The sequence below is a fragment of the Peromyscus californicus genome, unplaced genomic scaffold (genome assembly GCF_007827085.1).
Source record: "Peromyscus californicus insignis strain IS unplaced genomic scaffold, ASM782708v3 Scaffold_4__1_contigs__length_199733344, whole genome shotgun sequence".
In the NCBI taxonomy this organism is placed as follows: domain Eukaryota; kingdom Metazoa; phylum Chordata; class Mammalia; order Rodentia; family Cricetidae; genus Peromyscus; species Peromyscus californicus.
The window spans coordinates 196,600,164-196,622,038 of record NW_026294562.1 but is presented as its reverse complement, the minus strand read 5'-3'; the positions used below and the strand labels follow the sequence as shown (position 1 = coordinate 196,622,038).

General features: G+C 37.6%; 1 pseudogene; it reads right to left on the bottom strand.

The window, feature by feature from the left end:
* Window positions 1–13,239: 13,239 nt before the first annotated feature.
* On the bottom strand, window positions 13,240–21,032 carry LOC128124321 (vomeronasal type-1 receptor 4-like; annotated as a pseudogene).
* Window positions 21,033–21,875: the final 843 nt, after the last annotated feature.

Sequence of the window (21,875 nt, the reverse complement as noted above, 5' to 3'; positions counted from 1 at the left end):
GGTGATAGATATGGATCTATTTGCAGCCTTCTACATGTTGATATCCAGTTTTGCCAGCACCATTTGTTGAAGATGCTTTCTTTTTTCCATTGTGCACTTTTGGCTTCTTTGTCAAAAATTATATGTTCATAGGTGTGCGGATTAATGTCAGGGTCTTCAATTCGATTCCATTGGTCCACATGTCGGTTTTTATGCCAGTACCAAGCTGTTTTTATTACTGTAGCTCTATAGTAGAGCTTGAAGTCAGGGATTGTGATGCCTCCAGAAGTTGTGTTATTGTACAGGATTCCTTTGGCTATCCTGGGTTTTTTGTTTTTCCATATGAATTTGAGTATTATTCTTTCCAGGTCTGTGAAGAATTGTGTTGGTATTTTGATGGGGATTGCATTGAATCTGTAGATTGCTTTTGGTAAGATTGCCATTTTTACTATGTTAGTCCTGCCTATCCATGAGCATGGGAGATCTTTCCATTTTCTGACATCTTCTTCAATTTCTTTTTTCAGGGACTTAAAGTTCTTGTCATATAGGTCCTTCACTTGCTTGGTTAGTGTTACCCCAAGGTATTTTATGTCATTTGTGGCTATAGTAAAGGGTGATGTATCTCTAATTTCCTTCTCCACTTCTTTGTCCATTGTATATAGGAGGGCTACTGATTTTTTTGAGTTGATCTTGTATCCTGCTATGTTGCTGAAGGTGTTTATAAGCTGTATCAGTTCCTTGGTGGAATCTTTGGGGTCGCTCAAGTATACTATCATGTCATCTGCAAATAGGGAAAGCTTGACTTCTTCCTTTCCAATTTGTATCCCCTTAATCTCCTTATGTTGTCTTATTGCTCTGGCTAGAACTTCAAGTACTATATTGAATAAGTATGGGGAGAGTGGACAGCCTTGCCTCGTTCCTGATTTTAGTGGAATTGCTTTGAGTTTCTCTCCATTTAATTTGATGTTGGCTGTTGGCTTGCTGTAAATTGCCTTTATTATGTTTAGGTATGTTCCCTGTATTCCTGATCGCTCTAATACCTTTATCATGAAGGGGTGTTGGATTTTGTCAAATGCCTTTTCTGCATCCAGTGAGATGATCATATGGTTTTTTTCTTTGAGTTTGTTTATATGGTGTATTATATTGACGGACTTTCGTATGTTGAACCACCCTTGCATCCCTGGAATGAATCCTACTTGATCATGGTGGATAATTGTTTTGATGTGTTCTTGGAGTCTGTTTGCCAGTATTTTATTGAGTATTTTTGCATCAATGTTCATGAGGGAGATCGGTCTGTAGTTCTCTTTCTTTGTTGTATCCTTGTTTGGTTTAGGAATTAGGGTAATTGTAGCCTCGTAGAAGGAGTTTGGTAATGTTCCTTCTGTTTCTATTGTGTGGAACAATTTAGAGAGTATTGGTATTAACTCTTCTTTGAAGATCTGGTAGAATTCTGCGCTGAAACCATCTGGTCCTGGGCTTTTTTTGGTTGGGAGACTTTTAATGACTGTTTCTATTTCGTTAGGGGTTATTGGACTATTTAAATAGTTTATCTGGTCTTGATTTAACTTAGGTATGTGGTACCTATCCAGAAAGTTATCCATTTCTTTTAGGTTTTCCAGTTTTGTCGAATAGAGGTTTTTGAAGTATGACCTGATGATTCTCTGGATTTCCTCAATGTCTGTTGTTATGTCCCCCTTTTCATTTCTGATTTTGTTGATTTGGATGCTCTCTCTCTGTCTTTTGGTTAGTTTGGATAAGGGCTTGTCTATCTTGTTGATTTTCTCAAAGAACCAACTCTTTGTTTCATTAATTTTTTGTATTGTTCTCTTTGTTTCTATTTTATTGATTTCAGCTCTCACTTTGATAATTTCCTGGCGTCTATTTTTTCTGGGAGACTGTGCTTCTTCTTGTTCTAGAGCTTTCAGGTATGCTGTTAAGTCTCTAGTGTGAGATTTCTCCAACTTATTTATGTGGGCATTTAGTGCTATGAATTTCCCTCTTAGTACTGCTTTCATAGTGTCCCATAAATTTGGATATGTGGTGTCTTCATTTTCATTGATCTCTAGGAAGTCTTTAATTTCTTTCTTTATTTCTTCCTTAACCCATTGGTGATTCAGTTGGGTATTATTCAGTTTCCATGAGATTGCAGGTTTTCTGTAGTTTTTGTTGTTGTTGAAATCCAACTTTAGACCATGGTGGTCTGATAGAACACAGGAGGTTATTCCAATTCTTTTGTATCTGTTTAGATTTGTTTTGTGGCCAAGTATGTGGTCAATTTTAGAGAAGGTTCCATGGGGTGCTGAGAAGAAGGTATATTCTTTTTTGTTAGGATGGAATGTTCTGTAGATATCGATTAAGTCCATTTGAGTCATGACATCAGTTAAGTCCTTTATTTCTCTGTTAAGTTTCAATTTGGGAGATCTGTCCAGTGGTGAAAGTGGGGTGTTGAGGTCTCCCACTATTAATGTGTGGGGTTTTATATGTGATTTAAGCTTTAGTAATGTTTCTTTTACATATGTGGGTGCCCTTGTGTTTGGGGCATAAATATTCAGAATTGAGACTTCATCTTGGTGGATCTTTCCTGTGATGAGTATGTAATGCCCTTCTTGATCTCTTTTGATTGATTTTAGTTTGAAGTCTATTTTGCTGGATATCAGGATGGCTACACCTGCTTGTTTCTTAAGACCGTTTGATTGGAAAGTCTTTTCCCAGCCTTTTATTTTTAGGTAGTGTCTATCTTCGAATTTGAGATGTGTTTCTTGTATGCAGCAGAAAGATGGGTCCTGCTTTCGTATCCATTCTGTAAGCCTATGTCTTTTTATAGGTGAATTAAGTCCATTGATATTGAGGGAAATTAATGACCAGTGATTGTTCATTCCTGTTATTTTTTGGTGGTGATGTGTGGGTACTTCTATAAGTTGGGGTTTACTGCTGTGGCTTTATCTGTTGCCTGTGTTTTCGAGGGTGTATCTGACTTCCTTAGGCTGGAATTTTCCTTCTAGTGCTTTCTGTAGGGCTGGGTTTGTGGATAAGTATTGTTTAAATCTGGCTTTGTCATGGAATGTCTTGTTCACTCCATCTATGGTGATTGAAAGTTTTGCTGGGTACATTAGTCTAGGCTGACATCCATGGTCTCTTAGTGTCTGCATTACATCTGTCCAGGTTCTTCTGGCTTTCAAAGTCTCCATTGAGAAATCGGGTGTTATTCTGATGGGTTTGCCTTTATATGTCACTTGGCCTTTTTCCTTTGCTGCTCTTAATATTCTTTCTTTATTCTGTATGTTTAGTTGTTTAACTATTATGTGGCGAGGGGACTTTTTTTGGGGGTCTAGTCTGTTTGGTGTTCTATAAGCTTCTTGTATCTTCATAGGCATTTCCTTCTTTAAGTTGGGAAAGTTTTCTTCTATGATCTTGTTGAATATATTTTCTGTGCCCTTGAGTTGGTATTCTTCTCCTTCTTCGACCCCTATTATTCTTAGGTTTGGTCTTTTCATGGTGTCCCAAATTTCTTGGACATTTTGGTTCATGACTTTGTTGGCATTAGTGTTTTCTTTGACTGATGAATGTATTTCTTCTACTGTATCTTCAACGCTAGAGATCCTCTCTTCCATCTCTTGCATTCTGTTGATTATACTTGCATCTGAAGTTCCCAATCGTTTTCTCAGATTTTCTATTTCCAGCATTCCCTCTGTTTGTGTCTTCTTCATTTTTTCTATTTCCCTTTTCAGGTCTTGGACTGTTTCCTTCATTTGTTTCATTGATTTTTCTTGATTTTCTCTCAGTATTTTATTGTTTTCTTCCAGGACTTTATTGATTTCTTCTAATTTGTTTGCCCTTTCCTCTAGTTGTTTACAGCGTTCTTCACATTTTTTTGTCTTTTCCTCTACACAAGCCTCTAGCTTCTTCATGATGTCATTCATAAGGCTGTTTTCTTCTGCTTCTTCCAATTTCTGATGTTCAGGTCTAGGTGTTGGAGGAGGGCTAGGGCCTGGTGATGCTGTATTGCTATTCATTTTGTTGTATATGTTTCTGCCTTGACGTCTGCCCATCTCCTTGTGCTTCGTTACTGGCCTTATCCGCACACTTGGTTCAGCCAGACCAGTGTTCCAAAAGGGAAGTCCAGAGCAAGATGGGAGCTGGGGGCCGGCCTCTAAGTCTCAGGAAGAGGCTTGGGGCTCAGGCGGATGGGCGTGGGGGCAGGGTGTGAAGACTGCAGGGCCTGCCAGGGGTCTTGGAGAAGGGGATCCTTCCCGGTGGGGCTAGCAGGGGACCTGCCCGGTGGCCAGAACCTGGGGTCAAGTTGGGCAGGTCTTGCCTGGAGTGGCTGGTGCCCAGGGATGGGGTCCGGGGCAAGGAAGGGCACTCACCAGTTTTCCAAAAGGGAAGTCCGGAGCAAGATGGGAGCTGGGGGCCGGCCTCTAAGTCTCAGGAAGAGGCTTGGGGCTCAGGCGGATGGGCGTGGGGGCAGGGCGTGGAGACTGCAGGGTCTGCCAGGGGTCTTGGAGAAGGGGATCCTTCCCGGTGGGGCTAGCAGGGAACCTGCCCGGTGGCCAGAACCTGGGGCCAAGTTGGGCAGGTCTTCCCTGGAGTGGCTGGTGCCCAAGGATGGGGTCTGGGGCAAGGAAGGGTACTCACCAGTTTTCCAAAAGGGAAGTCCGGAGCAAGATGGGAGCTGGGGGCCGGCCTCTAAGTCTCAGGAAGAGGCTTGGGGCTCAGGCGGATGGGCGTGGGGGCAGGGCGTGGAGACTGCAGGGTCTGCCAGGGGTCTTGGAGAAGGGGATCCTTCCCGGTGGGGCTAGCAGGGAACCTGCCCTGTGGCCAGAACCTGGGGCCAAGTTGGGCAGGTCTTCCCTGGAGTGGCTGGTGCCCAGGGATGGGGTCTGGGGCTAGGAAGGGTACTCACCAGTTTTCCAAAAGGGAAGTCCGGAGCAAGATGGGAGCTGGGGGCCGGCCTCTAAGTCTCAGGAAGAGGCTTGGGGCTCAGGCGGATGGGCGTGGGGGCAGGGCGTGGAGACTGCAGGGTCTGCCAGGGGTCTTGGAGAAGGGGATCCTTCCCGGTGGGGCTAGCAGGGAACCTGCCCTGTGGCCAGAACCTGGGGCCAAGTTGGGCAGGTCTTCCCTGGAGTGGCTGGTGCCCAGGGATGGGGTCCGGGGCAAGGAAGGGCACTCACCAGTTTTCCAAAAGGGAAGTCCGGAGCAAGATGGGAGCTGGGGGCCGGCCTCTCCTATTTGTTGTGTTCTTATTTCATTTGGACAATGAATTGGACAATGTTCCTCTCTTTATATTTTGTGAAATAATTTGGGGAGTATTTGTGTTATGTCTTCCATGAAAATCTGGTAAAATTATGTACTAAAACCATTTGGTTCTGAGGTTTCTTGTCTTTTATTTTTATTTTTGGCTGGGAGAGCTCAAATGACTGCTTCTATTACACAAGGACGTATAGATCTGTTTAAATCATTTATCTGATCTTGATTTAACATTAGTAAGTGGTATGCATTGAGAAAATTATCCATGTCTTTTACATGACCAAGTTCAGTGGAGTATTTAAAATATGTCCTTATGATTCTCTGCATTTCCTTAGTGTCTGTATGTCATTCTTTTCAATTTTAATTTTGCTAATTTGGGATTTTTCCTCACCAAATTTAATTAATTTGGACAAGGATATTTCAATCTTATCAATTTTATCAAGGAAACAACTCTTGTTTCATTGATTCTGGGCTTTATATTTGTTTTTCTTCTATTTATAGATTTAAGCCTTGAGTTCATTTATTTCTTGCTGTGCAATTTTGGGTGTGATTTCTTTTCTATTTCTCCAGATTTCACGTGTGCTGTTATGTTAGTAGTGTGAGTTATCTCTTCTTTTTTCATGCAGACATTTGGTGCTATGAACTGTCTCTCAATTATCTTCACTGTTTCTTATACTCAATTTTGGCATGCTTTGTATTCATTTTCATTCAATTTTAGAAAGATTTTAATTTATGTCATAAACCATTTTTCATTCAGTAGTGAGTCTTATTTTCTGTGGGTTTGTAAAGTTTTTCCTGTTTCTGTTGTTGTTGATTCCAGATATAAGCATGGTTTTCAGAGTGGATGCATGGTGCTATTTCATTTTTTCTTGTGTGGTCAGTTTTGGAAAAATTTAGATGAGCTGTTGAAAAAAGTATTTTTTGTGTATGTTTGAGTGAAATGTTCTGAAAGTAACTCTTAAGCCCATTTTGTTTTTATTATCAGCAAGTCAGCACTTTTCTGCTTAATTATTGTCTGCATTGCAGGTCCACTGAGAAGAGAGGGACCTTGAGTCTCCTGCTATCAGTGTTTGAGGGTCAATACGTCATTTAAGATGTAGGTTGTTTTATTTATGTACTTATGTGTCCTTAGATGTAAAGAATTGCAATGTTATCTAGGTGGAGTATTATTTTCATGACTATCTAGTATTTTTTCTATTTCTTCTTGTTTAATTTTGCTTTGAAGTACATTCTATCAGATATTAAAATGGCTACAACAGCACGCTTCTTAGGTACAATTGCCTGTAGTGTATAGTCTTGTCTTTTTACATGAAGCGATATCTATTCTTGATGTAAAGGAATATGTCTTTTTTGCAGAATAGGAATGTATTATGTTTTCCCATCCATTCTATCAGTGTGCATTTTTATTGTGGAATTGCAATCACTGAGACTGAGAGAAATGATTGGCAAATGATTGTTGATTCCTCTTATGTTGTTGTTGTGGTGGTGTTTGTGTTAGTAGTGCTGGTCATGTGTGTGTGTCTGTGTTGGTGTGAGCATTTTTATTCTTTTGATTTGTTCATCTGGAATCCTTTATTCCTTGCTTTTTCTAGTGTGTGGGTTACCTCTTTAGGCTACATTATTTCTGTAGTGCCTTCTGTAGGGCAATATTTGTAGACAGTTATTTAGATTTATCATTGAAAGTCTTGTTTTGTCCAACTATGGTGAATGAAAATTTTGCTGGGTACAGTAGCATGAGTTGGTATCAAAGAATTCTTAGAATCTGTATAACATGACTGACTTTTAAAGTCTTTGCAGAGAATTCAAGTTTTAGTCTCTGCCTTTATGTGCTAATAGGTTAATTGATCATTTTCATTTTCAGATTTAAATTTCTTTCTTTCTTTTATACATTCACTATTTTGATTATTCTGTACCAAGGGAAATTCTGTCAGGTGTAATCTAATCTAATCCTAATAGTTGGTAATAATAACATTCAAGGATCAGCAAATTGCATTACATTGTTAAATGAATGGTATAAGTAAATATCTTGAACAAGATTAGAAATATATGTATGGCATTTTCTAACAATATCAATCTCAATATTTATAATTTGTGTACAATATAAAACAATCCAGTCCAATGAAAAATACCTAGTAATTGTCTTTTTCTTTTTCTTTTCTTTTCTTTTCTTTTTTTAAACAATAACCTTAAATCTAATCTCCTTTGCTTAGCCCTTTTCCTAACCCTTAGCCCTTAGCAACAACTTGTAACGAACCCTCCTAAACAATGAAAATTATCCCAGACCCAAACCCATTAAAAGACCAATAATCCACATGCCCCACACCACCTCTTTGGGAATGTGGGCATTGTATTCATAAAATTGCTTCTTGCTGGGTATGGGCAAAGGTATCTTTATTCTGAAAAGAAAAATTTTGGGTTAATTGTCAAATTCTAGGAAAGGTAGCTATACCCTTTATTGTCAAGTTTGAGCATAATGCCAAAGTTCAGGGCTCATTTCAAGTCATTATTCAAGTAGTCTTTGAAACTGGATCATCTCAGCAAGCCCTCTCAAAATTGCTCTGAGCAGTTTGTAGTTCAAAGCTGATCTTTAGATGATATTTGTTAGGTTAGTGATATTATTATTGTCCACGTGGAATTGTTGTTGTTGTGGGGCCCCGTCTTCTTCCTGGAGACTTCAGTTGATGTTAGGCCTGGCCGTGATTTCCCACAGAAAACACGGTAACAGACTTGAACACAAAGACATGTACAGGCAGCCAATTGAAGCCTTTTTTCTGGAATTAGTTAGTACTCTATATGACCATTAATATCTTAACAAAGTTTTACTGGTATAAGTTAGTTTAAATTGGATGTTCATGCTGCTTGATGAACTATCACCTCCTCTAATTAAGAGGTCTCTCTTGTTCAAATCGAACCTTTATCAGTTTTGATGGTACCCACAGCTTATCTTCTCCTGTAGAAACAAAAGCAAAACCTCGTCCCCAACGTAACACATATCCTGGTTTCCATTCTGAGGTCAGCACATACTTAAAGTATATTAGCTGATTTAATTCTGTAGTTTTTTCTATTATCCAATGTCTCTCTGCAGCTGTTGTTTGTTTCTCATTGGCACTGAGAATTTTCCAAATCCTGCAAAGTGAAACACATCCATCTGCCAGATTTCATTCCTCTGAGTACCCTTTGGATTACATCCTGCTGGTAATGGCATTTGATTGGAAAAGGAACAAGTAGGACATTTCCTTACAATTTCCTTCTCTTGTTGCCAGGTTATGGAAGAATCCTTTTTTAAACCTTTACTGTTGACATGATGTTTTTTATGAAATTCTGAGGCCTCTAGCACATTTCCTATCAATAATTTATCAATCTCATCATTACCTTGTGCTAGAGGACTTGGCAGACCCGTATGGTATCTAATGTGAGTTATATATAAAAGATGACTCCTTTTCCTTATTATATCTTGTAACTGAATAAATAGTGAAGTTAATTCTGAAGCATCAGGGATAAATTCTGCAGTCTCAATATGTATTACCATGCTCTCAGCATACTGAGAGTCAGTAACTATGTTGAGAGGTTCTGAAAAATCCATTAATACCAACAGAATAGCATACAATTCTGATTTTTGAACTGAATTATAAGGACTTTGAACCACTTTACTTAAATTTTCTGATTTGTAACCACCTTTCCTAGTTTGTTTGCATCTGCATAAAATGTACAAATTCCAGATATGTTTTTTCCCATACAATTCGAGGCAAAATCCAATCAGCTCTCTTTACAAGATCAATTCTATCACTTTTGGGATATTTGTGGTTAATTTCTCACAAACAATCACTGCAAGCTCTTTGCCAAGATTCACTTTCTGTCCATAAATTTTCAATGTCCTCCTTAGTTAAAGGTATAACATTTTCTGCTGGGTCTGTTCCTGCTAATTGACAAAGTCTCAATTTTCCTTTCAAAATCAAGTCAGAGATTTTTTCCATGTAAGTTTTTAATTTTTATTTGGTTTATTTGGTAAACATATCCATTCCAATATCATATATTCCCTCTGCACTAATATTCCTGTAGAAGAATACCTAGAAGGTAAAATAACCAAAATGCAATCCAGCTTTGGATCGATAGGATCCACATGTCCTTTATGTACTTTCTTTTCTACAAAAGGCCAATTCTTTCTTAGCTTCAGGTGATAATTCTCTTGGACTATTTAAGTCCTTGTCACCTTCTAAGGTTTTGAAGAAATTATTCAGTTCATCATTTTTTACCCCAACAGGAGTTTGTAGATGAGAAATGTCTCCAAATAATCTTGAATGTCATTAAGAGTCTATAGTCGATCTCCCTTAATTTGCACCTTTTGGGGTCTGATTTTTTGTAGCTCTATTTAAAATCCTAAATAATTGTTAGAATCTCTTCTTTGTATTTTTTCAGGAGAAATTTGTAATCCCCAGCAAGGCAAAATTTTCTCTACTTCTTCAAACACTCTTTCTAAAGTATATGCATTTGAGTCAGATAGTAAAATATCATCCACATAATGATAAATTATAGACTTAGGAAACTTTTTATGTATCACTTCCAATTGTTGTTGTACAATCTATTGGCACAGGGTTAGGCTATTCAACATTCCCTGTGGAGGACCCTCCATTGAAATCTCTTAACCGGTTGAGAATTATTGTAAGTAGGTACTGTAAAGGCAAATCTTTCTCTATCTTTTTCTTGTAAGGGTATTGAGAAGAAACAGTATTTTAAATAAATAACTATGAGAGGCCATCCTTTTGGTAACAAAATAGGTAAAGGAAATCCAGATGGTAGAGAGCCCATTGGCTGAATTTCTTTGTTAATTGCTCTAAGGTCTGTTACCATTCTCCATTTACGAGATTTCTTTTCAATAACAAATACAGGAGAATTTCAAGGGCTGGTTGATTCTTCAATATGCTGAGCATTTTACTGTTCTTCTACCACCTCTTCTAAAGCCTGGACTTTCTTTGTTGTTAAAGGCCATTGATGAACCCATACAGGCTTGTCTGTTAACCATTTTAAAGGTAGAGCTGTTGGTGTCTTTGGAAGATCATCCTTTGTTGTGCCCTGTTCTTGTATAATATGGATGGCTCATGACCACTCATTAGAATAATATCTTCTAATATTTCTCTCAGAAACATGTACTAGTTTATGATTTGTTTCTGAGACTGGAGGTATGTTAATCTGAGTATTCCATTGTTGCAACAGGTCTTAACCCCTCTGGTTCATAGCTATGTTAGCCACATATGGTTTTAATTTTCCTCTCTGTCCTTCTGGATCTGTACATTCGAGCCATCTTTCACTCTGTTTCATTTGAGATAATGTTCCAGTTCCTAACATCTGAACGTTTACTTCCTAAAGAGGCCAAGTTGGATGCCAATATTCTGGTGCAATTATGGTCACATCAGCACCTGTGTCTACCAGACCAGACAACAAAACAGCATTTATTGTTATTGTTAATTTTGGTCTTTGTTCATTTATAGAAGTTTGCCAAAAATTTTTCTTTATGATTTCTCCTGAATTTTCTGTTCTCTCTGTCTCAATTGTTCCATTACCTGAGTAGCCTGTTTTATTCCAATAGGCATTTGGTTATCTAATTGCTCTGAGTAGGGTTACCTCTATGACTGCAGGAAAGGTCTGGACTGGATTTGCTGTGGTGGCCTGCCTGAGGCCCTTCTTGGAGTTTTCTGAAGACCAAGGCAAAGTATTTACTTGCCTGTCCCTTGTTGATCTACATTTGTTGGTCCAGTGTTTTCCCTTACCAAACCTTCTGCATACTCCAGAAGGAAGGGGCATTCTGTTGTCATTGTTCCTTGAAGAAACATTGTTTCTAGGAATGACCTGTTTACAGTCCCTTTTCAAATGTATTGCTTTCCACATCCAAAACATCTGACATTCCTCAAAACTCTTGATATTGCTTCTCCTATCCACATATTATGGTCATGAGCCTCAACATTAAACGTATCTCTAATCCAAACTTTAAAGGGTGCAGAACTTACCTTTAATGGCCTGATTATTCTCTTGCATGCTGCATTCATGTTCTCAAAGGCCAAAGATTTGATTATTATCTGGCTAGCTTCTGAACTCAGGAACATTCTCTTTACTGCTAAAGTCAATCTTTGTAAGAAATCTGTGAAAGATTCTTTTGGGCCCTGTATAACCTTTGTAAATGACTCCATTTTCTTTCCTGGTTCCTCAACTCTGTCCCATGCATTCAAGGCTGCCATTTGACATAGAATTAGGGTTTGGATATCATATAAACACTGTGTTTGTATTGTAGCATATTAGCCTTCTCCATCAAACTTATCCTGGAAGATTTGTATACCTTTAGCCCTCCATTGTTTTTCTATGTTTTTAGCTTCCTCTGTGAACCACATTTGCCACTGTAGCTGTGCCCCTGGTTCCAGAACAGCATGTACCAGCTTTTGCCATTCCTGTGGTATATGATCACAAGTTTAACATTTGCTTTACATATGTGGATTGCATGCCACAAGATACTATTGCCTCCTTAAACCTTCATAAATCTAACATTTGAATTGGAGTCCAAATATTTTGTACATTCACTTCACCAGGTAGCTGCTGTACAGTTACCAGATAAATTAAGGGTTGTTGTGTTTAAACCAGCTTTCTTTCTGTAATTATAACCTTATAATCCAATACTGAAACAATTTCACTGTTAATATCTTCTGTCTGAATCTGAATTTCTCTATAATTCATTTTAACAGGTTTTTCTAAGGTTTTTATCCTGGCACTTAAATTGACTATCTTTTTAAATAGTAAAATAAGGATAAGAAAAGTAATAATGTGTATAATTCCATCAATATTAATCTTCTCATATAGTTGCTCCATTTTCAGACTGCCTAAAATTTTATTAAACACGGCCCAATTTTCTTCTAATGTACACATAAAACCCATTTTTTAATGTGGAAAAAATTTTCTTTTTAAATGTTTTTTTTTAAATATCTGATATCTTAATTTACTTACCAAGTCTGCATAGAACAGTAGAAATCTGAGAGAATTTTAGAACTGCTACCTAGCATCTGGGATGTGAATCCAAAGAGACGGAGAGAGAGAGAGAGAGAGAGAGAGAGAGAGAGAGAGAGAGAGAGCAAGAGCAAGCAAGAAAGATTAGTCACAAGTTCTGGCTAAAAGCTTAAATCCAGCCACGTGTTCCCACTTGAGCTGAGTCAAGCCTGGGCTCCAGCTTCCTTAAGCTCCGACCACATGAGTTGGCTTTTCACCAAAAACAGCTCTATCTGCAGTTGCAGTTGAGTGCAGCTGACCAGTAGCTCTGGCAGGCTTGAGTTGTTCATAGCACCAGCTGCGAGTAACTGCTTGTAGCTACAGTTGGTGGGCCTGGGGCCTAGGCAAAGCTATGCCCGAGCTAGGGAGCTGGGTCCTCTGAGTCCACCAAGGGAAACTGGGCCCACCGCCAAGCCAAGCCAAGTGGTTTTTAATGAATTATTGCCACATGGGTGCCAAATATACATGTAACAGTCTTTTTAAATAAGAAACACAGAGCCAAATGCAGAATTAAAAGCCCAAGAGGTCAGAGCAATAGCTAAGATCTAAAAACCCTTTTTTACCCTTCTCTGCTGCTGCTGCTGTCCTTCCCCTCAGCAAGAGAGCTACTTCCTGTGTATCTGTCTTTTTATTGACTTTCTGTTCTGCCTTCTCATTGGTTGCAAACCCAACCACATGAATGCAGATCTGCTAGGTAAAGCCATTAGGAAACCTAAAAATGGGCTTCCACACCATGCATCACCAACAACTTGACAAAAATCTTGCATGAAAATAGAGTAAACACAGTCTGAGAGATAATTTTTGTGCACTTGCCTAAACACAGGTTCATTAAAGCACATACACACATTACAACACAAAGGTTTATACATGCACACCAAAGTTCTTATATGATGACTGCCCACAATGTGCATAACATTCTGAGGTATGAAGGATTAATTAAGAAACATGCAGAGACTTTCAGTTCATGTTTTTAATCATACCAGGGTCTTATGAATTTCTCACCCAGGGAACACAGTGGCTGGATGCTAGAGAATAGAGGGTCATGAGCAGAAAGGGACTCACAGCTGGGAAACACCCAGAAATGACTATGGATGTATTTACTAGGAACTGGCTAGGATTATGCAAGAAGACCAGGAGCAATTGAAAGAGGCAGGTGATTATATAAAAGAAAATAAAAATACTAACCTGAAGAAGGATGGTTTTGATAGCCCTGACTCAGTAGAATATCTAGGGGAAGTTTTGGTCCTAGGAATGTGTAGCAACCTCTGCTTATGCCTGTACAAGGTGAGAACACTTGATATGCTGGCCCAGGCCATAAGGCCCACACATACAGCATCAGGGAGAGACAAATACAGCATGCAAAATTTGATCAGATTTTGTCAAGAGAAACAGAGCAGTAGCCAAAGTCTTGTATACTTGTCAGGCTTGTAGAGGAGATTGTAAGTACTCATGAGGATGTTCAGAATGGAACAAAAGCATAGAAATAAGCCAATGTGCTTAAATGATTTGTCTTTAGACTCTGCTCACAGAGACTATGAGGCTCTGGCCTATACAGGAAAATCAGGGACATGCTGTGCCTTCTGTGAGTTATCAGGAAATGCTTATTTTCAGCAAGTCAATTACTTTCATGTAGCTATTTATGTCTCACTGTGTTCCTTGTCTCTGTGTTTTGCTGTATGTCCTACTATTTAGTCATTTCCTATTTACTCTCCAGTGAAGATCACTATCACTTTAGTCAAAAAAGGTAAGTAAATGATAAAAATGTCAGAGAATGAATTCTATTTACCTGTTATAAATTCTTTTAAATGTGTGTGTCTTTGCATTGGTTCTGTGTTTCTTATTTAATAAGACGGTTGGTTACATCTACATTTGGCACCCAACGTGACGAGAATCCATTAAAAACCGCTTGGTTTGGCTTATCGGCAGGTCCAGTCTGGCCTGGGAGACTCGGCTCCCTAGCTCGGGCCCAGGTCTGACTGACCCGCAGCTGGAACTACTGGTTCAAAGCCCCTGCTACAAACAACTTCGGCCTGCCCTGCCGAACAGGGCCCCTGCCTATAAAGCCAAGGTTTGACTTGGCTCAAGCACGAAAAACGTGGCTGGATTTAAGCAAGTCAGAACTTGTGGCTACGCATTCTTGCTCTCTCTCTCTCTCTCTCTCTCTCTCTCTCTCTCTCTCTCTCTCTCACTATCTCTCTCTCTCTCTCTCTCTCTCTCTCTCTCTCTCTCTCTCTCTCTCTCTCTCTGGATTCACACCTCAGACACCAGGTGGCTGTTTTGAAATTCCCTCAGATTTCTACTGTTCTACACAGACTTGGTAAGTCAATTAACATATCTATTTAAAAGAGAATATTTTTCTATGTTAAAAAAATGGGCTTTGTGTGTACATTGGAAGAAAATAGGGGTTTGTTTGAAATTTTAGGCACTCTGACAATGGAACAACTATATGAGAAGATTAATATTGATTGAATTATTCAGTTTATTACTTTCCTTATCCTCATTTAACCATTTAAAAACATAGTCAATTTAAGTGCCAGGATAACAGTCTTAGAAAAACCTGTTAAACCTGTAAAAATGAATTATAGAGAAATTCAAATTCAGACAGAAGAAATTAACAGTGAAGTTGTTTCAAAATTGGATCATAAGGTTACAGAAGGAAAGCTTATTTTCACACAATCACCCTTAACTTAACCAGTAGCCATACAGCAGCCACCTAGTGAAGAGAATGTACAAAATACTTGGATTCCAATTGAAATGTTAGACTTATAAAGATTTAAAGAGGTAATAGCATCTTATGGCATGCATTCCCCATATGTAAAGCAAATGTTAAACACCTGGTCAAATTGTAATAGGATTCTACCACAGGAATGGCAGGAGCTGGCACAGGATGTTCTTGAACCCAGACAAAATCTCCAGTGGAAAATGTGATTCAAGGAGGAGACTAAAAATATAGAAAAACAATGGAGGGATATAGGAATACAAGTCTGCCAGGACCAGCTTAGTGGAGAAGGCCAATACGCTTCAGTACAAACACAATGTTTATATGATGTCCAAACCCTAATTCTATGTCGAATGGCAGCCTTGAATGCATGGGACAGAGTTGAGGAACCAGGAAAAAAACTGAGTCATTTACAAAGGTTATACAGGGCCCAAAAAATCTTTCACAGATTTCTTACAAAGATTGACTTCAGCAGTACAGACAATGGTCCCAAATTCAGAGGCTAGTCAGATAATAATCATATCTTTGGCCTTTGAGAATGCAAATGAGGCAAGCAAATAATAATCAGGCTGTTAAAGGCAAGAACTGAACCCTTGGAAGATTGGATTAGAGACACTGTTAATGTTGAGGCTCATGGCCATGATGATATGTGGGTAGGAGAAGCAATTTCAAAAGGTTTGAGGTATGTCAGATGTTTTGGATGTGGAAAGCAAGGACATTTGAAAAGGGACTGTAAACAGGTCATTCCTAGAAATAATGTTTCTTCAAGGAACACTGGCAACAGAATGCCCCTTCCTTCTGGAGTATGCAGAAGTGTAGTAAGGGAAAACACTGGACCAACAAATGTAGATCAACAAGGGACAGACAGGGTAATCCTTTGCCTCAGGCTTAGGGAAACTCCCAGAGGGGCCTCAGGCAGGCCCCACAGTGAATCCAGTTCAAACCTTTCCTTCAGTTGTAGAGGAAACCCCTACTAAAAGCAACTAAATAACCAAATGCCTATTGGAATAAATCATGTTGGTCAAGATGATGAAACAGAGAGAATAGGAAATTCAGGAAAAAACATAAAGAAAAATTTTTGGCAAACTTCTATTAATGAACAAAGACCAAAATTAACAATAAAAATAAATGGTGTTTTGTTGTCTGGTCTGGTAAACACAGGTGCAGACATTACCATAATTGCACCAGAATTTTGGCATCCAACTTGGCCTCTTCAGGAGGTAAAGGTTCAACTGTAAAGAATTGGGACATTATCTCAAGTGAAACTGAGTGCAAGATGTCTCAAACATATAGGTCCAGAAGGACAGAAAGGAAAATTAAAACCATATGTGGCTTACATAGCTATGAACCTGTGGGGTCGAGACTTGTTGCAACAATGGAATACTCAGATTACATCCCTCCAGTCTCAGAAACAAATCATAAACTAGTACATTGTTTCTGAGAGAAATATTAGAAGATATTATTCTAATGAGTGGTCACCAGCCATCCATGTCATACAAGAACAGGGCACAACAACTGATAATCTTCCAAAAACACCAACAGCTCTACCTTTGAAATGGTCAACAGACAAGCCTGTATGGGTTCAGCAATGGCCTTTAACAACAAAGAAACTCTAGGCTTTAGATGAGCTGGTCGAAGAACAGTTAAATGCTCATCATATTGAAGAATCAACCAGCCCTTCGAATTCTCCTGTATTTGTTATTAAAAAGAAATCTGGTAAATTGAGAAAGAAAACAGACAGAGCAATGAACAAAGTAATTCAGCCAATGGGCTCTCTACAATCTGGAATTCCTTTGCCTACTCTGTGACCAAAAGGATGGCCTCTCATAGTTATTGATTTAAAAGGCTGTTTCTTTTCAATACCCTTACAAGAAAAAGACAGAAAAAGATTTGCTTTCACAGTGCCTACTTATAATAAATCTCAACTGGTTAAAAGATTTCAATGGAGGGTGCTCCCACAGGGAACATTGAATAGTCCAACTCTGTGCCAATAATTTGTACAACAGCCATTCGAAGTAGTACATAAAAAATTTCCTAAATCTATAATTTATCATTATATGGATGATAGTTTATTATCTGACTCAAGTGCAGATACTTTAGAGAGAATGTTTGAAGAAGTAAAGAAAATTTTGCCTTGCTGTGGATTACAAATTTCTCCTGAAAAAATACAAAGAGGATATTCTATTAATTATTTAGGATATAAAATAGAACTTCAAATAATTAGACCCCAAAAGGTGCAAATTAGGAGAGATCGACTACAGACTCTTAATGACATTCAAGATTATTTGGAGGCATTTCTCTCTAAGAACTATTGTTGGGGTAAAAAATGATGAACTGAAAAATTTGTTCAAAACCTTAGAAGGTGACAAGGACTTAAATAGTCCAAGAGAATTATCACCTGAAGCTGAGAAAGAATTGGCTTTGGCAGAAAAGAAAGTACATGAAGGGCATGAAAATCGTATTGATCCAAAGCTGGATTGCATTTTGGTTATTTTACCTTCTAGGTATTCTCCAACAGGAATATTAATGCAGAGGGAAGATATGATATTGGAATGGATATATTTACTAAATAAACCAAATAAAAATTAAAAACTTATGTGGAAAAAATCTCTGACTTGAATGGAAAGGAAAATTGAGACTTTGTCAATTAGCAGGAATAGTCCCAGCAGAAATTGTCATACCTTTCAATAAGGAGGACATTGAAAAATTATAGATAGATAGTGAACCTTGCCAAAAAGCTTGCAGTAATTTTTTGGGAGAAATTAACAGCAAATATCCCAAAAGCAATAGAATTGATCTTATTAAGAGAGCTGATTGGACCTTGCCACGAATTGTATGGGAAAAACCCATATCTGGAGTTTGTAAATTTTATACAGATGCCAACAAACAAGGTAAGGCAGGTTACAAATCAGAAAATTTAAGTAAGGTGGTTCAAAGTCCTTATAATTCAGTATAAAAATGCTATTCTGTTGGTATTAATGGATTTTTCAGAACCTCTCAACATAGTTACTGACTCTCAGTATGCTGAAAGCATTGTAATACATATTGAGACTGCAGAATTTATCCCTGATGCTTCAGAATTAACCTCACTATTCATTCAATTACAAGATTCAATCAGGAAAAGTAGTCATCCTTTATATATAACTCACATCCGATCCCATACTGGTCTGCCAGGCCCTCCAGCAAAAGGCAATGATGAGATTGATAAATTATTGATAGGAAATGTGCTGGAGGCTTCATAATTTCATAAAAAAAATATCATGTCAATAGTAAAGGTTTAAAAAAGGATTTTTCCATAATCTAGCAACAAGCCAAAGAAATAATAAAGAAATGTCCTTTTTGATCCTTCTACAATCAAACATCATTACCACCAGGATGTAACCCAAAGGGTACTCAGTGGAATGAAATTTGGCAGATGGAGGTGTTTCACTTTGCAGAATATGGAAAATTGAAATATGTACACCATACCATCGATACTTATTCAGGATTTCACTGGGCAACTGCTTTGAGTTCTGAAAAAGCTGATTCTGTAATCACTCATTTGATAGAAGTTATGGCCATCATGGGTATACCTGCACAAATTAAAACTGACAATGCTCCATCATATGTCTCTGTTAAAATGAAACAGTTTTTTGCTTATTACTGTATAAAACATATTACAGATATACTACATAATCCTACCGGTCAAACAGTAATAGAAAGATCAAACAGAACTCTAAATGATATTCTAAATAAATGGAAAGGGGTAACAAAAAAACCCCAGAAATAGACTACATAATGCTCTATTAACTTTGAATTTTCTCAGTGCCAATGAGAAAGGAACAACAGCTGCAGAGAGACATTGGATACAGAATTAAACTACACAAACAACTACAGAATTAAATCAGCCTATATACTTCAAGGATGTGCTGACCTCAGAATGGAAACCAGGATATGTGTTACATTGGAGACAAGGTTTTGTTTTGTTTCTACAGGAGAAGATAAGCTGTGGGTACCATCAAAATTGATAACAGTTCGATTTGAACAAGAGAGACCTCTTAATTAGAGGAGGTGATTGTTCATCAACTAGAGTGAACATCCAATTTAAACTAACTTATACCAGTAACACATGTCTTTTCATTTAATCAGATAATAACTTGCCAAAAAGGAACATCCCCAAAAAAAAACCTTGGGGTAAGGTTTTGGTTTTTGTCTTTTAGGAGAATAAAGGTTAAGGAATTTGAAGAACACTGGACAAATGAGACAACTGAAAAAAGGGACAAATCATCTATCCCAGGAAACAGAGTGAAATGGCATATGGTTATATTATCTAAAAAATTTTATGTCTTCCTAAATGTTTGTTTCTGCATTTCTCTAAAGATTTAACACTATTGGTCTTCTAATAGTCCCAGTTCAATTAAAATTTAAAGCTGACTTTGGAGTTGGAGAATGGCTCTCTCCTTCTTTAAACTGTTGTTGAAAGGAAAATGCAAATTCCCTGTATCATGCCAGAAGAAAAGAGCCATCTTCTGCTATGGGACAGGAGAAAAGCCAAATTAATTAAGGGACTATTCTATTACTAATCTCAACTTTTTGCTTCTATTCTGATTCTTTAAACTTTTCTTAAAGTATGAATTTTATATCAAAATTTACAAGATTAATATATATATATACATATATATACATTTTAAACTTTGTTAAGATATGAATGGTCATATAGAGTACTAACTAATTCTAAAAAGAAAAGAGGCTTCAATCAGTTGCATATATATGTCTTTGTGTTCGAGTCTCTTAATAGTTTTCTGCAGGAATTCATGGCCAGGCATAACATCAATTGAAGTCTGCAGAAAGAAGATGGGGCCCCACAACAACAACAATTCCACTGGACAATAATAACATCATTAAACTGACAAACATTATCTACAGATCAGCTTTGATCTACAAAGTGCTCAGAGTAATTTTGAGAGGGCTAGCTGAGATGATCCAGTTTCAAAGACTACTTGAATAAGGATTTGAGATAAACCCTGAATTTTGGCATCATACACAGACTGGATAATGAAGGATATGGTTACCGTTCCTAGAATTTGACAATTAACCTAAAATTTTTCTTTTCAGAATAAAGATACCTTTGCCCATACCCAGCAGGAAGCAATTTCAAGAATACGATGCCCACAATCCCAAAGAGGTGGTGTGGGGCAGGTGAATTTTTGGTCTTTTAATGGGTTTTGCGTCTGGAATAATTTTCACTGATTAGGGGAGTTGGTTACAAGTTGTTTTCAAGGGTTAGGAAAAGGGCTAAGCAAAGGAGATTAGATTTAAGATTCTTATTTTAAAGAAAAAGAAAGAAAGAAAGAAAGAAAGAAAGAAAGAAAGAAAGAAAGAAAGAAAGAAAGAAAGAAAGAAAGAAAGAAAAAAGAAAGAAGGAAGGAAGGAAGGAAGGAAGGAAGGAAGGAAAGAAAGAAAGAAAGAAAGAAAGAAAGAAAGAAAGAAAGAAAGAAAGAAAAGAAAAATGTAAATACTTTACATTGGATTGGATCATTTTATATTGTATACAAATTATATATATTGAAATTGAAATTGTTATAAAATGCTATATGTATATTTCTAATTGTACCATTCATTTAAAAATGTAATGCAATTTTCTGATCCTTGAATGTTGTTATTACCAACTATTAGGATATAAAGAAATGAAAGTTAGTAGTTAGACATTATAATAGAACTTATAGTTATATTAGATATGTTTTAAAGATTGAGTAGATATATTTTAGATAGACAGGTTACCTTCAAACCCTTCAGAGATCTACAGAATATGGCATTTAAAATGTTTTAATAACTTAGAAAATTTTTCTTTTTTGTTATGCCTATGAGACATGTTGGCTCCTGGCAGTACCAATCTACTTCAGAGAAAATATGGGCATTGAAAAACTGCAATTGGAGTTAACTTTCATTGTGGCAAAAGTTAGCAACTGGAGAACAAGATATCCTCGAATCAACTGCTGACAAACAGGACAGACAGGACATAAAACAAAGGACTACTGATTCTTACCGAAACAAGTGTAGTTATGGCTTTATCAAAAGGCATCTTCTGAGGCCAGGACAATATGGCACCATCCCTGAAGTGGCCTTCGCAATCCGCAAAAGGTACAGTGCCCTTTTCTTCAAAGGCAGTTGAACAGGCAGTGGGCCAATGGCTTCTGATGTGCAATGGAACAGCAGCTGAAACAGTTATTCTTGACGAGTAATTAAGCTCACGCCTCTCAATAGTAGAATGGTATTTAATAGAGGGATGTGGAGAAGAATGGGATGCTGAGATGAAGCCACATACACACATAGCCAACAAGAATGGACAACTGAATTCAAAAAACATCAACAATTTCCAGAATTTAAAATCCTGAATTATGACATGACTCTAGTGGAATTCAGGTGTTTCTGGTACATGGACTGCTCTCACCCAATGTGAGGTTGAACTGTTGACCTTATGTACATTCCACTTCACAAATGAGTCTGTCAGATACGCTAAGCCTATAGGCTGAAGATGATGCCCCAACACTGCAGAGAAACCTCAGATGACTGTCCAAGCAGCTGTCTGTTTCTATCAACTCACAATTTTTTGGATGTTGCTTGCATGTACTTCCTGTTTTTATTTTTGTTAGCTAATATTATTTCCTTCTTGGGTTTCTGAGGGAGTTGAAGATTAGTTAGTTATAGTTGAAGATTAATTAGGATAGAAAGTAAATTAGATACAATAGGATAGATAATGGAATTATTTTCTCTGAATTTGTCAAATTCAAATGAACTAGACATTGTTTAGGTATTTATTACTTGTATATATTGTATATAGTTATTGTACTTTTGTATATAGTTTTTCTTATGTTAGTTATAAGCTTTTTAATTTTTCTTTTTATTAAAATAGAAAAGGGGAAAT